This window comes from Apteryx mantelli, chromosome 1 (assembly GCF_036417845.1).
Source record: "Apteryx mantelli isolate bAptMan1 chromosome 1, bAptMan1.hap1, whole genome shotgun sequence".
Classification (NCBI taxonomy): domain Eukaryota; kingdom Metazoa; phylum Chordata; class Aves; order Apterygiformes; family Apterygidae; genus Apteryx; species Apteryx mantelli.
The window spans coordinates 61,210,248-61,225,751 of NC_089978.1; the positions used below are offsets into that span (position 1 = coordinate 61,210,248).

The following is a 15,504-nucleotide window of genomic DNA, read 5'->3' on the forward strand; positions in this document are numbered from 1 at the left end:
CTAACAGTAGCAGGAAAGACTTCTAGATCCCATTTCCTAATCTTAGTCTGTCCATAGATGGTACACTAAGCAACTACTAGATTTTTATTATTATTTTTAATAGAGACAACCCTGAAAAGAGAGAAAGAAATACTGGATTCCTGCACCCCTCCCTGCTCTACATATCAGCTCCCAGGTACATGCGGGGATATAATCCTGAGGTACCAGGTTGGGTGCTCTCCGACCCTTTGAGTCTTGCACTGCTTTCTGCACTGTGACACAGCTTCGGAAGGACAAGGTGCAGCACGGCTGAATATTTCTAGGAGACGTGGCTTAGAGCCCTCTGGGCAGAGGGCACGAATCTCATTCCTCTACTTTCTATGCAAAGGCAAAGACTGTTCTGAGCTCTGAAACTGGCTTTGGTGGGATGTCCGTCCATCACACAGGAGATGTGTCTGGTTTGAAGACAGAACAGCGCCAGACCACCTGTACATCTTCGGCCTGATACAAGCACTGAAGAAAGGCAAAGAGAACCACCCCACACTCACCACTGCAGTCTCCAGAAAAGCTGCACAGTTCACTGTTTCCCTACCCTCGTTGAGACTTCTACTCAAGTAGAAAGCTGCTTAAAACTCTGCCCTCCAAAGTTTACAAAAGAAACATCCGATTTTACATACTGTATGCAACAGCAGCTATAAATCTAAAAACCAAGCTGTTTCTTAATCTTGTCTTAATCTTCTTAGTTTTTTCTTCACAAGCAGTAGTTTTTTCAGATTGTAGATATGAGACATTTTAATCACAGGAAGTTCTAAAGTTACTGAAGTTATTAGAGATTTTGAAAATATAAATTCTATTTTGTAGGAATATTTTTTTCTACTGAAAATATTTGTTCTACTGATAGCAAGCTGGCAAAGTAAAACACTTTGATACAGAGTAATTGAAGAAGCTAACTGAAAAATCTATATCCTCATGCAGGTTTCTTCCAAGCTGTCGATATGGCAAACATAGACAAGACATACCACTATTTCTCTGGACACACAGGGAACAATCTTGCACGCACATTTGTTCACAGACTATTTTCCTCTTATGTGATCTCACCGAAATTACTGGAGATTCACAGATAAAGTGTTACATGTGTATGGGTGTAATCCAGAGCAGCGCCACAGGTTTTATCAAAAAGAAGAATATAAGTTAATAAAGATTTCTTAGAAAGATACTTAAGTAAGCAATTATATTGTGGTGGCTCAGACAATATGCTACACAAATTGCATCAGCAGCAGCTCTCCCCAGAATGCAGAAATAATTAGAAGCTGGGATCCAAGAAGAGCTGCCTAAGTAAATACTAAATTCTGTGCATGCTATTCATACTGCTGAGTTTTTATAGATCACAAAAGAACAAGATTACCGGGTAGTTTATTCCTACTAAGAGATAAAATCATTAATCTTAAAACTGCCTGCTCCATTGTCACTGAAAATATTTCCTAGCACTTTTTCATAAACATGTGCTCAAAGCATTACCACTACCTAAAATAAAAATCCAAGTGATAACGTAGCTTGGCTCATGGGCTCAGCGGGCTGTTGTAGAGACCTGGGGGAGGGGAGACAAAAAACTCCAATCCTCCTCCTACATAATCTCACAAATCCCAAAAAATTAAATTTTGACCTGTGTGATGTGAGATCAACTTACTAGATCTGGTAGGGTCACAAAAGGCAAATTATCCTAAAGGGAATAATGTCTGCTCATTTCTTTTAGTGACATACCTACTAGGTCGTGTGTCAGCTGCACCACTCTGCAGCTGACACATCCTGTTTACGATGAGGTTACATCAACATTGATGGTCAACCACAAAAATAAAAAAAAATTAAAACATATTTGATGAACCTAGAATTGACAGGCCTGTCACAGACTTGAAGTTTTTATATATATTTTATATATATTTATATATATATATATTTTAAAAAGCCTGTCATATATAAAATTTAGAAAACAAAGTTCTTAGATCAAAAGAATAACCATAATTAACAAGATTCAAAACTGAAATGGATCACTGTATAGATGAATAAACATTTCCAATATTCATAATTTATCATCAGGATTTGACTGTGATAATAATGTACCTCCAATAAAGACAGCCAAGTTACAGATCCTAATTAGGTTTTCACTTAAAACTGAAACAGAAGTTACACATAAGACATAGACTACAATTTGACAAATGAAGAGATTAAATCATTGTTTTGATATCTAGAGATATAGACAGATAGCTAACAGTAATTAGAAAAAGAACTGCGGAGCATAAGTAAGTTCATCATGTACAAAGTTAAAGACACTCGATGTCATACATTAATGTAGTAAGCTGTCATTAAGCATACTTAATTAAAAGATCTGATAACTACTAGCAGTAAAAGAACAGACTAGAAGAACAGATGGATTCAGATATATCTTGATCTAAATTTCTTGATATTCCCACAAGATAAATAAAGGTAAATATAAACAAGAATAGAAGGGAAGAGGAGAAAAATAGTCAGCTAGTACACGTCATTATGAAGTCTCATACTAGAAAGATGGAGGAATACCAACAACCTCTTGTCTCTCTTTTTACTGTACCTGTTTGTCTTCTCTAAGAAATCATGTTTTGCTTTTGTTAAGCAGGTTTCTCAAGGCTTCACATAACTGTAACGTACCGCATAAATAATTATGTTACTAAGAAATTTATTATATCTGGAGCTACAATCATGAAATAAGGCCCACTGTCTCAGAGAGTTTAATCAGAATAAAGAAATCATTAACTTAAAATACAATTTAATCTCTAAAATGTCACTTTTCTTTTATGCTTAGTCTCTCTTGAATTTCACTCCTATTAAAAGGACTGAATAAGAGGTCTATCTACAGAGTCCACAAAAGTCAGAGCCTTCTTGAGCCATTCATATCACCTTCCCAAACAGAAAAAATTCACAAGGATATAACCTTGTGTTATTTTTCAAGTCCGAAATGAGCTTCCAAAAGCTTCAGTAAGATTTGGCCAGCGGCTGGATTTGTATTCTGAAAAGTTTTCATAGCTGGTATATTTGAACTACAACACAGCAAGCACTGCAGTATTGGAGCAGCTTACTAGTTCGATGTGTGAAACGTGTAAGTGTATGATAAATGTCCTGCTGGGATTTATTCCCTACATAATTTTCAGCTAAGGCAGAATTAAGCCTGGTGCTCCACTCCATAAATTGTGTTGAAACATTTCTCTCATCCATATAGATTCTGTTATTTATACATTTTCCTAATATAGTCCAGGCTTAGCCCTGTGCAATCCCATCTAAATTTAATTAAATTCTTCTCCTGTTCCCACACACAAATGTAATATTTACCAAACAGTATCTCCACACCTCACAGGCCACACAAGACAAAGCAGCACTGTAGACAACAGCATAGTGCAAGGTGATGTCGTTTTAAAGCAGTGGTTTGAAGTACCTGTTGACATATTCACTTACTGCACTCTGTCCCCTTTCACTGAAAATATTATGCAATATTGAGCTCTGATTCTCACTTACTCATTCCACAGAAAATCTAAATTTGTCGTCTTCACTAAAAAACAGACTTAAAAGAAAAATAATTACAATTGATACACACTCCTGAACACCATACTTAAATGCTTGCATTTGCTCCAAGATTGTATCTTCCACCTAGTAATCTCAAATAATCTCTTCCCTTCACTTCCCTGACCATTTGTAGGGTTGTCACAACCTTTTAGATATTTTCCTTTGCCCAGACTGAGTTTGTGGTTTGAGGAGCAACTGAAGCCCAAAACTGTTGCCAACAAAGAAGGTACTCCCACCTTTGCACTCTCCCCTGTGCTGGCACTAGCATCTGTGCAGGCATACAGTCAGAGGAATTAGGAAACCTAAACCCATTCCTCCTTCTGCTACTGTATAGAAATTAAGACCATCACATTTCAGATGACAACTTGCAGGTTATTTTTCTTCCTCCCTCACCTGATGACCCATCCTACCCAATTGCTTTTGCTTAAAACTCAAGTCTCTTCAGTTGCCTCCAATTTTCCTACGTACACATTCTGACAACAATTCAACTCTGAACTTAAATCCTATTGCCAGCATAAATCCAACCCAATGACAAAAAAACTCAATCTGATAATTTTCTCTTAGAGTTGTTGCTATGTATGCTTACGCTATCTATTTATCCCTTTCTCCAACCTCTTTACATCTCTCTCCCTTTTCCATAAGCTTTTCATGAAAGCCATGAAAGATTTTAACTTTTTTCAGACTGAAATACTGACAAGGATTTGCTGGCTCACTATGAACAGCTTCCATTCATTCCAGGTGAACTCAGTTGGAGAAATCTAGATAAGAGAGCATACTGTGGTACTCATTCAATATATTTCCAGTGTACAGCTTCATAAGTCCTTGAGCACAGGAAAATAAAAAACTGAAGGCCAGAAAAATGCCATCACAAAAGGGAGACAGGAGTTATACAAAAGTAAAAACAGAAGGCTGCTGCCAAGCAGCATGGAAATGGACTGCGGGGGGGAGAGCAAATACATGGTGTCTTAAAAGCTAAAATTAGGGAGATCCTAATGAAGGAACCAATATTCCTTAAAATTAGTTTCCCTTCACTGGACACCTGTAAAAGCATCTATAGATCCTGTTACTTTACTAGTCAATGTCTTCCAATCACACTTTTGGACTTGCAACACACTTGAACCTGCAAGCTTGCTTTCTGGTGATACCACTTGATTTTCTAAGTTCTAGTTTAGGAATCACAACTATAGATGCTAAATCAATGATTAAACAGCCTTAAACACTTCCCTTCAAGCTTGAAGCACACACTATATGCTACCAGAATCTGAAATATTTCATTACAGCACCCTCAGTGAATTGCACATCATGGAATTAGTTAAAAATGACAAGAGGAGTACTACTTCAACTGTGGCCCTTCATGCATCTTTGACATACCTACCTACTTGTTCCTTCTACATTAAAACAATCCATAATTTTTTCTAATTTATTAGCTAACGAAACTTTTGCTGGATATATTACAACTAACATCAACCACTTGTTCATCAGTAGATCTAAATATCATTCAAAGCTACTATAAACACCACTCTTCCAACATAAAAACAAGTCCCTTATTTCTCACTCACTACTTCCAGTCTCACCTCCAGCATCATTTTTCTCAGCAATGTTTTGAAGAAAATTGGTTTATTTCTATTTTCTATCTAGCTTTCAGCCCTTTCACTATATATGGACTGTGCTTCTCCTGAGGGGAAATAATCTAACCTGTTACCTTTGATTTCTAGAGAAATTCGCACATTTTGAGATCCAAGCAATAACAAAACTGTTATTTACAGAAGTTACAGCAGATGGAATCCATTTTCTTTGGACAATACCCAGATGTCTAAGAGCCAAACAAATTATTATCTAATTGTGGACAAAATGTGATTAAAATCATATATTGATTTTACTGCTAGATTTCAGTATCCATATGTCCAGCCCATTTAATATGTAATTAACCAACAAAAGCTTCGGTTCAGTTTAAAAGAATTCAGAAAAAAATGCTATTAGTAAGTGCTTATGAACCAGAAGGTAGTATTCATCTTACTTAAACTTCCAAGGTTAGGCACCTAAGCTGGTTGCCTAGACTTCAACAGTTGATGTAGAGAGGCATGAACTGAATGTCTCTCTGTAAATCACAAATGAAGCTCACGTTTCAAATACAAGTCTTTCATCTGAAGTAATAGATAGCTAAGACTGGGTAAATAAGCCTAACCCCATAGTAACTGTAAGAACAGTTTTATACTCAAGCCCTATAGTAAAATCAAGCGTAAAAGCATATTATTCAGTTTTTGACTTTCTGACATGCTGAAGTCCCAAATCCCTTTACATCCAATGGGGCAAGTGCTCAATGCTTTGACATATCGCACCCATTAACAAGTAGAAATAAAAGTAAAGAAAAAAAAATAAAAACAAACTCTATCCTTTAACACAGAACTTCAGCACCATGAGGCTTCACCTAGGACACAGTCACAAAGTACCCATCTGAATGATGAAGACAATGAACAACCGAATGGCCAAGATTGAGCTATCCAACCTACGTACTTGAAAATACCTTCCTTCTAGCAGAACTGTGTGACACAAGGTACATGTAGATCATGGTCTGCAGAATCTAGGAACAGCAGCCGCTTGAATCTCACAGGACCTAGGGAACCAAATTAAGTTACTTATGGGCAAAATATATATATGAATATATATATCATCCACATATGAATGAATATTCATATTAGTCATCTGAAGATAGTTTCACTATGGATTTGGATTAATATTCCAATTCTGCAGAGACCTATGCACATGCTCAATTCTTTTTAAACTAAGTATTTAAACTGTGCATTGAGCAGGAGTGGTCTCAGCATATCAAATTAAGCACACACCACACCCTTTTCAGTATCTGAAATATATAAGGCAAAAACTATTCAGATTGCCCCACCTTGCAAAACAATAGAAGCAGCTATATATTCCCCATACACTGAAGTTATCACTTTTGAAGGGGGAACCAGTGGTCACAGTGGACCTTTTAGTCCCTGTGATGCAGGAAAACACAGCAGAGGTATAGGCTGATGCCCAGGATACAGAGAGATACCAGAGAAGAATTGTAGGTGAGTCTAGCTCAGCAGCAAAAAATACTTTGGAGAAAAGAGATGCCCTTTATAATATTATAAAATACTATTTGAATTGTCCATGATATGGTTACCAGAAATTATCTTAATGCCATCAGGTACTCCTGAAACTTCTGGAAATTATCATAAGTAAACAGTGAGAATTTTTTACCTGTGATGGGAAATGAGCATTTGCCTATGTCTCCTTCCTCACTAATGGGAAAGCTAAAACCCTGACTGTTGCTGGAGAACCAGGACTTCGCCCAGCATGGAGTGCAGTGCTCAAGATGAGGCTGGGATCTACGTTTCTTCTAACGTATCACAGAATCACACAATGAACGAATGGTTGAGGTTGGAAGGGACCTCGGGAGATCATCTAAGTCCAACCCCCTGCTCAAGCAGGGTCATCTAGAGCACATTGCCCAGGACCCTGTCCAGACAATATCTCCAAGGAATGAGACTCCACAACCTCTCTGGGCAACCTCTTCCAGTGCTCTGTCACTCTCACAGTCAAAAAGTTTTTATTTATGTTCAGATGGAACTTCTTGTGTTTCAGTTTGTGCCCGTTGCCTCGCGTCCTGTTGCTGGGCACCACTGAAAAGAGTCTGGCCCCATCCTCTTGACACCCTCCCTTCAGATACTTATACACATTGATAAGATCTCCCCTCAGTCTTCTCTTCGCCAGACTGAACAGGCCCAGATCTCTCAGCCTTTCCTCATATGACAGATGCTCCAGTCCCTTCATCATCTTTGGAGCCCTATGCTGGACTCTCTCCAGTAGTGCCATGTCTCTCTTGTACTGGGGAGCCCAGAACTGGACACAGGACTCCAGATGGGGCCTCACCAGGGCTGAGTAGAGGGGGAGGATCACCTCCCTCCACCTGCTGGCAACACTCTGCCTAATGCACCCAGGATACCATTGGCCTTCTTGGTCACAAGGGCATATTGCTGCCTCGTGGTCAACTTGGTGTCCACCAGGACCCCAAGGTCCTTCTCTGCAGAGCTGCTTTCCAGCAGGTCAGCCCTCAGCCTGAATTCGTGCGTGGGGTTATTCCTCCCTAGGTGCAGGACTCTGCACTTGCCTTTGTTGAACTTCATACAGTTCCTCTTTGCCCATCTCTCCAGCCTGTCCAGGTCCCTCTGAATGGCAGCACAGTCCTCGAGTGTATCAGCCACTCCTCCCAGTTTTGTATCATCAGCAAACTTGCTGAGGGCGCACTCTGTCCCTTCATCCAGGTCACTGATGAATAAATGGAACAATACTGGATGCGGTACTGACCCCTGGGGGACACAGCTAGCTACAGGCCTTCAAGTAGACTTTGTGCCACTGATCACTACCCTCTGATATCCCAATAATCCACCTCCTTCATCTGTATCTTAAAACTCACAAATCCATTGCTGGACAGAGTAAGCAGCACTGCCAGTCAGGGTAGAGAGAGCAGGAGAGGCTGTTAGGTCTGCCTCTAGTCCTGCTTTCCCCCAATGCTATGGAAGAAAGCAAGGAATGATAAAACAGGGCAAAAGAAGACCCACCTCAAGCATACAAACAAGCAGGAGGAACCAGAGCTACATGTGCAGTCTCACACCTGTGACATTGTTAGAATAACCAAGATGTTGTGGGGACAGCTCACTGTTCCTGGAGTGCTGTGACGGACAGGTATAGGCTCTTCAGCAAAGAGAGGCAGGGAATTTGGGGAGGGGAACTGCCCTCTATGCGACCAGATGTATGAAACTTCTCTAGGATGGGAGACAGACTGGTTGAGAGCCCATGAGTCATGATCAGAGGAGAGGCCAGGAAGAGTGAAATGATCATGGGGGTCTGTTACAGATGACCTGAACAGCACTGAAGCACCTGAAGTCTTCTTTAAAGAACTCAAGGAAGCCTCTGGATCACAGACCCTGGTTCTTTACCCATCCTGAAATCTGTTGGAAAGGCAACGTGGCAGGACACAAGAAATTCAGGATATTGCTGGAGGGCATTAGGGAAAATTTCTTAATACAGATACTGAACAGGCCAACCAGGAGTGACACACAACTGGATCTGCTATTCACTAAAAAGGGAAAACTGTTTGGGGATGTGATAATCACTGGTAGCCTTGGCTGCAGTGACCTGTAGTGAAGTTTCAAGATGCTGAGGAGAGTGAGGAATGCAAGTAGCAGCGTACAGGCCCTGGATATCAGGAGGCTTTAGCTTATTTTGGGAACTGGTAGGTGGGATCTTTCCTCCATTGGGAGGCAGCTCTGAAGGGCAAAGGAGCTCAGGAAACCTGGCAGATCTTTAAGGACAGCATCCTCCAAGCACAAGAATAGTTCATCCCAATACTCAGGAAAAGCAAAAGCATCAGGAGACTGGCCTGGCGAAGCAGGGAAATCACGACAGAGCTCCAATGCAAAAGGGTAACATACAGGTGGTGAAGCACGGACAAGCTACAAAGGAGGAGTTTAGGAACATTGTCCAGCCATGTAGGGATGGTGTTAGGAAAGCCAAAGCTTACCTTGACATTTGCAAGGGACATCAAGGGCAATAAGAGCATCTATTACTGTATTAGCAGTAGTAAAAAGCTGAGTAAGGAAAACCTGGTCCTGAATGGGGAGGATAAACTTCTGATAGCAGATACAAATAAGGCTGAGAAACTCGGTGTTGTTTTTGCTTCTGTTTTCAGCAACAACGCCCCTCAGGACTCCATGTTTAGAGGCAGGTTTCAAGGGGAGAACAACCAGCAGTGGATGAGGATCAAGTCAGGGATTACTGGGGAGAGCTCGAGCCATATGAATCCATGGGATCAGAGGGGCTGCATCCAAGGCTGCTGAGAGAGGTGACCAATGTCATAGCGAGACTGTTCCTGATCATCTTTGAAAGGTTGCTGAAATCAGAGGAGGTCACCAATGACTGGAAAGAGTCAGATGTTGCACCCATCTTCAAAAAAGGCCAAAAGGATGATCTGGGGAACTACAGGCAGATCGGCCTCACTTTGGCCCCTGGGAAAATCATGGAGCAAGCCCTCTTGGAGCACATTTCTGGGCACATAAAGAAGGTGGTGGTGACTAGGAGCAGCCAGCATGAATTAATCAATGGTAAATCATGCCTGACCAACCTGGTTGCCTTCTATGATAAAAATGACTGTCTTTGTGGACAAGGGAAAAGCAGTGGACATCATTTACCTTGACTTTAGCAAGGCTTTTGACACCATCTGCCACAGTATTCTTCTACCCCAGACAAGACATTCTGGTCTGGTGGGCGGACAACTGGTTGGATGGCCGGGCTCAGAAGGCTGTGGTTAACAGGCTGGTGACAAGTGGAGTACCACAGGGGTCTGTACTTGAACCTGCCCTGTTTAGCACCTTTATCAATGACCTGAAGAAGGTGATGGAGCGTACTCTTGTCAAATTTGCAGATGACACCCCACTGGAGGAAGGGACCAGTTGATATGCTTGAGAGCAGGTTTGCCACCAGAGGGGACCTAGATGGGTGGAAGGAATGGACCAGCAGGAACCTTGTGAAACTCAACGAAGATAAATGCAAAGTTCTGTACCTGGAATGGACCAGCCCCTGCAATGGTACAGTCTGGGGACCTACTGGCTGGGGAGCAGCTCTGTGGAAAGGAGCTGGGGAGTCTTGGCAGACAGCGAGCTGAATACAAGCCAGCAGAATGCCCTGGCAGCAATGAAGGCAACAACATCCTGGGCTGTATTAACAGCATTAATAATCATTAAGGAAATGGTTAAACTGCTTTACTTGCCACTTTTTAGACCACACCTAGAATAATGCATCCAGTTTCAGGCCCCCCAATACAAGGAAAACATTGACATACTGAAGGGGGCGGGCCACCAAGACAGTCAGAAGCACCTGCCCTGTGAGGAGGGACTCAGAAAAATGGGGCTTAATCTGGATCAATCCGGAAAAGAGAGCTTTGTGGGTATTTAACAGCCTTCCCATACCTATGGGGAGGTTATCCAGAAGATGCAGCTAGGCTCTTAACAGTGGTGCATGGTTGGAGGATGAGAAAACAGACAAATTGAAACAAGAGAGGCTCCGACTTGACAAGAGGAAACATTTTTTCATGAAGATGACAGTCAAGCATTGGAGCAAGCTGTCCAGAGAGGCTGTGCCATCTCCATCCTTGCGGGTTTTCAAGGCCTAATGGATTAAGCCCAGAGAGAGTGAGTGAAAAAGAAAAAAAGCAAGCAAGCAAGCGAGATTTATAATCACTCTGGTATTATTTGACATTGTCAAATAATACTTTAGAATTAATACTATTCAGATGGCTGAAGCCTGGCACAGATGGAATGACCTCCCTCATAGCTACAGTGGAAACAGGCAGGTAGCACTGGAAAAAGGTAATGCTTTAGGGAAGGGATAAGGAAAAGCTAATCCATATGACCAAGCACTTCTGTCAGGAATGTCATTAATACAAAGATAACTCAAACGGTTAGTAAAAGACACAAGAGCAATTACAGTCAAAATATTGGGGAAATAGGTGGTTGGACAGATAATTCCAAAGGAAAAGAGGTGTCTTCTAAGATAGGCAATACAAAAATGACAATTATAGTCAATGTGTTTTCTCAAGATGTTAGGAGCAAATAACTGACAAACAGAAAAAAATGACAATGGCCAAAAATCTTAATGTCACAGGCATTTCTGAAACCTAATGCAATGTTAAATCAATAGAATGTTGTATTACTTTTGTACAGTCTGTCCTTTAACATTAATTGGTTTGCAGGAATGAGGAAAACACAGCTGTATCTGTGATGGTTTATAAAACTAATTAAACTTTTGGAGGGAAGAACAGTAAATTTTATATGGCTACAGATTTTGATTTAAAAACAGTCATTTGCTACTGCTTGCAGTATATTTTTATAAGAAAAAATATTAAGCACACTCTTGAGAGAGAGAGAGAAAGAGAGAGAGAGAGAGAGAGAGAGAATATGAAATGGGTATTACATTTGCAAACTCAATGGCATGATTGCATCCACACATTCCCCCATCCCATATTAAGTTATCTATGTAATACTTGTTCTCTTTGACAGAACGTTGAGAAAAAATACTTTGCAGGATGGAAAAAAAAAAGGTAGCATCTGTCCATACAGAAAATTTATCCTAGTGTGGCAGGTGTTCTCTGCTTAACCAGCTCATGTCACTTAAAATGTACAAGTTCCACATTCAATTCTCTCTAAAGCATGAGAAATGAAAATTATTTGGCCAGATTCAAGTTCAAAGAGCATATGCTTTGAGCTTGAGAAACCTACAACATGAACAGCAATAGGAAGAAAAAAAAAAAAGGAGGTGTATTTTTGCTACAAACAAGAACTATTAATGCTGTTTATGATTACAAAGAAAAATAATTTGCCAGTCCATCAGAAAGTAAAAGTGTACCAGAGCTAGCAGCAGAAGGCAAATGCCACACACACTTCTGAAATCTCAGTGACTTATTTCACTTCACTACACCTTCACGCCTGCACCTACACTCACAAATGTAAAATGTAGATGAGGCAGTCATGCAACCTCACTTCTCAGAAGTTCCATAACAAGAACAACCAGTAACGACATAATAGCACAATATAATAGCAGAAGCAGAACAGGAAAAATTTGTGGTTACATCAGCAATCAGATGCTAGTCATTTTCAAGAGGAAAAGTCTTCTGAAAGACACAGATTACTATATGGAGTCATGAAAATGTATACACTGAATCAGAGAAACATTGGTTGGAAGGAACCTTTGAAGGTCATCTAGCCCAATCTCCCCCTCAGAGCAGGACTAACGCCAATGCTAGACAACATTTTTTCAAGTGAAGAGGCTGTGCTCAACTGAACAGTGGGTGGGAGCAACAGCAGGATGTCGGATGCAACAACAGTCCTGGTTTGTGCTCAGTGCTCTCTGGAGGCATCTGACTTTCCAAGTCAAAGATCAGCTAAGGAAAGAATGAATAGACATGACGATCATTTCTAAAGGATAAAAAGCAGATACTGCAGTAAATAAAGTATTAAAAAACAATATTTTTACCCTCAATGGATATCAGGAAATGACCAGCAAAAAATTCTTATCTCAAATATAAAGTGACTGGAAAAAAATTATAAGTAACAGACATGACAGATATTGATGACACATTTTTTTCTGTGATCAAGCAAAGCTTTGTTGAATATTCCAGTGACCTCAAAACAAACTCATGAACAGAATCAAAGAAACTCACTTGGAAAGATGATGCATAATGTTGCAATAATTTGAAAAATTAGGTGTAAACTGTCAGCAAAAACCCAATGAATGAGTGAGTTACTACATGTAAGTATGTAGTACTTACTAGAAGTGTCAATTACTTAATATTTGACAGCAATAGGATTCAGATTCCAATACACTAGGCAACATATCAGAAGTCAGTTTTTTTGTTTAGCATGTAACACCCTTAAGAATTTGGGTTTAGAGATAGACAGTGACAGAAATGTTTGATCTGTTTAGCTTTTACTTACAAATAGCAGTAGTATGCATAATACACTTTTGTTACACGACATGTTAACTTTCATATGATTTTGACAAGAGAGAGGAGATTAGTGGTAGCTGAGAATACACACACAATATAATTTGTCTATTTTTTAAAGCATTTCTCAGGAGGAGAGGAGAAGAAAGAAGGAAATAAGGCCATTTTCTTGCAGATATAGTAAATATAAAGTCTCTTTTAATGGACTATGTCACACCGAAAATTTTAAGTGTCAGCAAACAGCTTCTCAAAGGTTGACTGGCTGCTTAAACATTAAACCAGAGCACATATAAAACAGGTCCACTCTTCACAAAGTCCTACACAAAACACAACTTGGTTATGAAAATATTTATAATTGTGCTGCTGTAAGTTAAGCTCTATGCAAGTTACTGCCTTGATATTTTCAAATCATGACAGAAATTACAGGACTAGCAAATTTAAAAAGTCCTGAAGTAAAAAATGAGAAAGTTAAATGTCTAAAGTCAATACAGATACAGATTAAGTCACCTCTAAGATGCAAAAGGATGCAGAAAAGCAGGAAAAATACAATAATCAGATGAAGTACTCAAGAGGCTAGCAACAGTAAAAAGTTATCTTTCAGCAAACAAAAATCCAATCTCAGCAATGCAAGCAAAAAGATTAATGCTCTGAAGTGCTATCTTGCAAGGATATTGGTACCAATCGTCACACATTCTTTGCATCTAATGATGCAATCATTTTCTTTTTGTTCTCCCTCTGTTTAGGTATCTTCTCTTCAAATTCACTTTAGTAATCCTTACAAGGTAAAGGTAGTTTACCACGACTAATACTTGGATCATAATAAACCCTTCTGTTTTCAGGACACGCGAGGAATTTGAATACTCAGAAAATGTAAGGCTGCTCACCACCTCAGGCAATCAGCACATTTTCAAATTCAGACTAACAGATTGCTTTGTCATTGATTAGGTTGCATTACTGAGGCAAAAAGCTTTCAGCGACGGAGCTTTCTCCATGAGACTGAAGTACAGTTTCGATCTCGCCGGCTGTGCAGTGCCACAGGCAGCCTGGACCTGGGGCCGGGAGGCTCCCCCGGGGGCGGAGAGGCCGAGCAGTGCCTCGGGGTGGGAGGGGAGAAGCTCTCCCAGCCCAGCCAGCTAGGGGCAGGGGGGTCTCGGCAGCCCGCAGGCTCCAGCATAGCCTCACCGGCCGCGGGGAGCCTCCGGCGGGCACGGCACCGCACGGCTGCCCCGCCGGGCACAGCTCAGGAGATGGCCGGCAAGGGGGCGGGGGGGGGGGGAACCAGCCCCTCTATTTAAATCGACGCACTTCTCCCCGCAGAGAGCCAGCAGCGGTCTCCTCAGCAGCTGCACCTCCGCGAAGAGGCCCCAGGTGCACCTGCAGCGCCTGGCCGGCCCAGCCAATGCGCTGCCGGGCTCGCTCCCGCAGCCCCCGCCGAGGCAGGGCTGCCGCCGACCGCCCCGCGGCGCCATGGGGACGCCCCGGCCAACGACTCCGCCAGCGCGCGGCCACCCCCCCGCCCCCACAGCGCCATGGGGACACCCCGGCCAACGGCTCCCGCAGCGCGCGGACGCCGCCCGCCCAGGGCAGCCCTCCCTGCAGCTCATTGGCCACGAGGCGGCTCCGCGGCGGCGTCACCGGGCGCGGGGAGGGGCGTGCAGGGGGGCTCTAGCGTCCCGCCCCAGCGCTGGGGGCCCGCGGGCGTGGGCGTCGCCGCTGCCGCGCGCGCGCTGCGCCAGTGACGGGCCGGCCGCTCGAGCAGCCAGGCGCGGCCCGGCGGCGTCACGTGGCCGCGGGGCGGGCCGCGCCCTGCCCTTGGACGACCGGGTCCTAGCGCGCGCCCCGCCGGGCGCCACCCGCGACACTCACTCGCCAGCGCTGCCGCTGCCTCGAGCGCCTTCCCTTCCGGCGGTGGCCCGCTTCCGTCTGCGCGGCCCGGGGCGCCTCTCAGGGGAGTAGGCGGGGGGGCGGAGCCTGAGGGGAGCCGCCGCGGTCTAGGGGCGGGGCCGGGGGCGGGGCGGCCCCCAGGGGCGAACTGGGTGCGAGCGCTTAAAGGGGCCGCGGCGGCGCAGTAGGGATAAGTTACCCTTGTGCTTTCTTTGAAGCCCGTTTGAGCAACGGAATATTTATCTAGAGCGTGTGAGTGACATGTTGTAGCCTAATGATTAGGACAGCAAGTAATAACTCAGTTTCAGTCCATCCTCCTTGACTGTTCAAGAAAATTGAAAGTTGGGTTGCATCTCCTATGGACTGTTCCTTTTCTTACCTAATTAGCAGCTGATACTTCCATTCCAGCTCGAAAGCAGGGTTAGTGCTCAGAGTTTGAAGCAGTATCTCTTAGGAGAGTTCTCCACTTGTTTTTATATCATTTATTTTTTAAAACTTGAAACAAGTTGGGT

The 15,504-nt window shown here is 42.6% G+C and overlaps 1 protein-coding gene across 1 annotated transcript in view; it reads right to left on the reverse strand.

The window, feature by feature from the left end:
- GGACT (gamma-glutamylamine cyclotransferase) overlaps positions 1 to 15,006 on the reverse strand; it is a 39,657-nt gene extending 24,651 nt beyond the window's left edge. Inside the window, exon 1 of the mRNA XM_067293667.1 lies at positions 14,975 to 15,006. The gene's annotated coding sequence lies outside the window, so the exon portion shown is untranslated. The remainder of the gene's footprint in view (positions 1 to 14,974) is intronic.
- Positions 15,007 to 15,504: the final 498 nt, after the last annotated feature.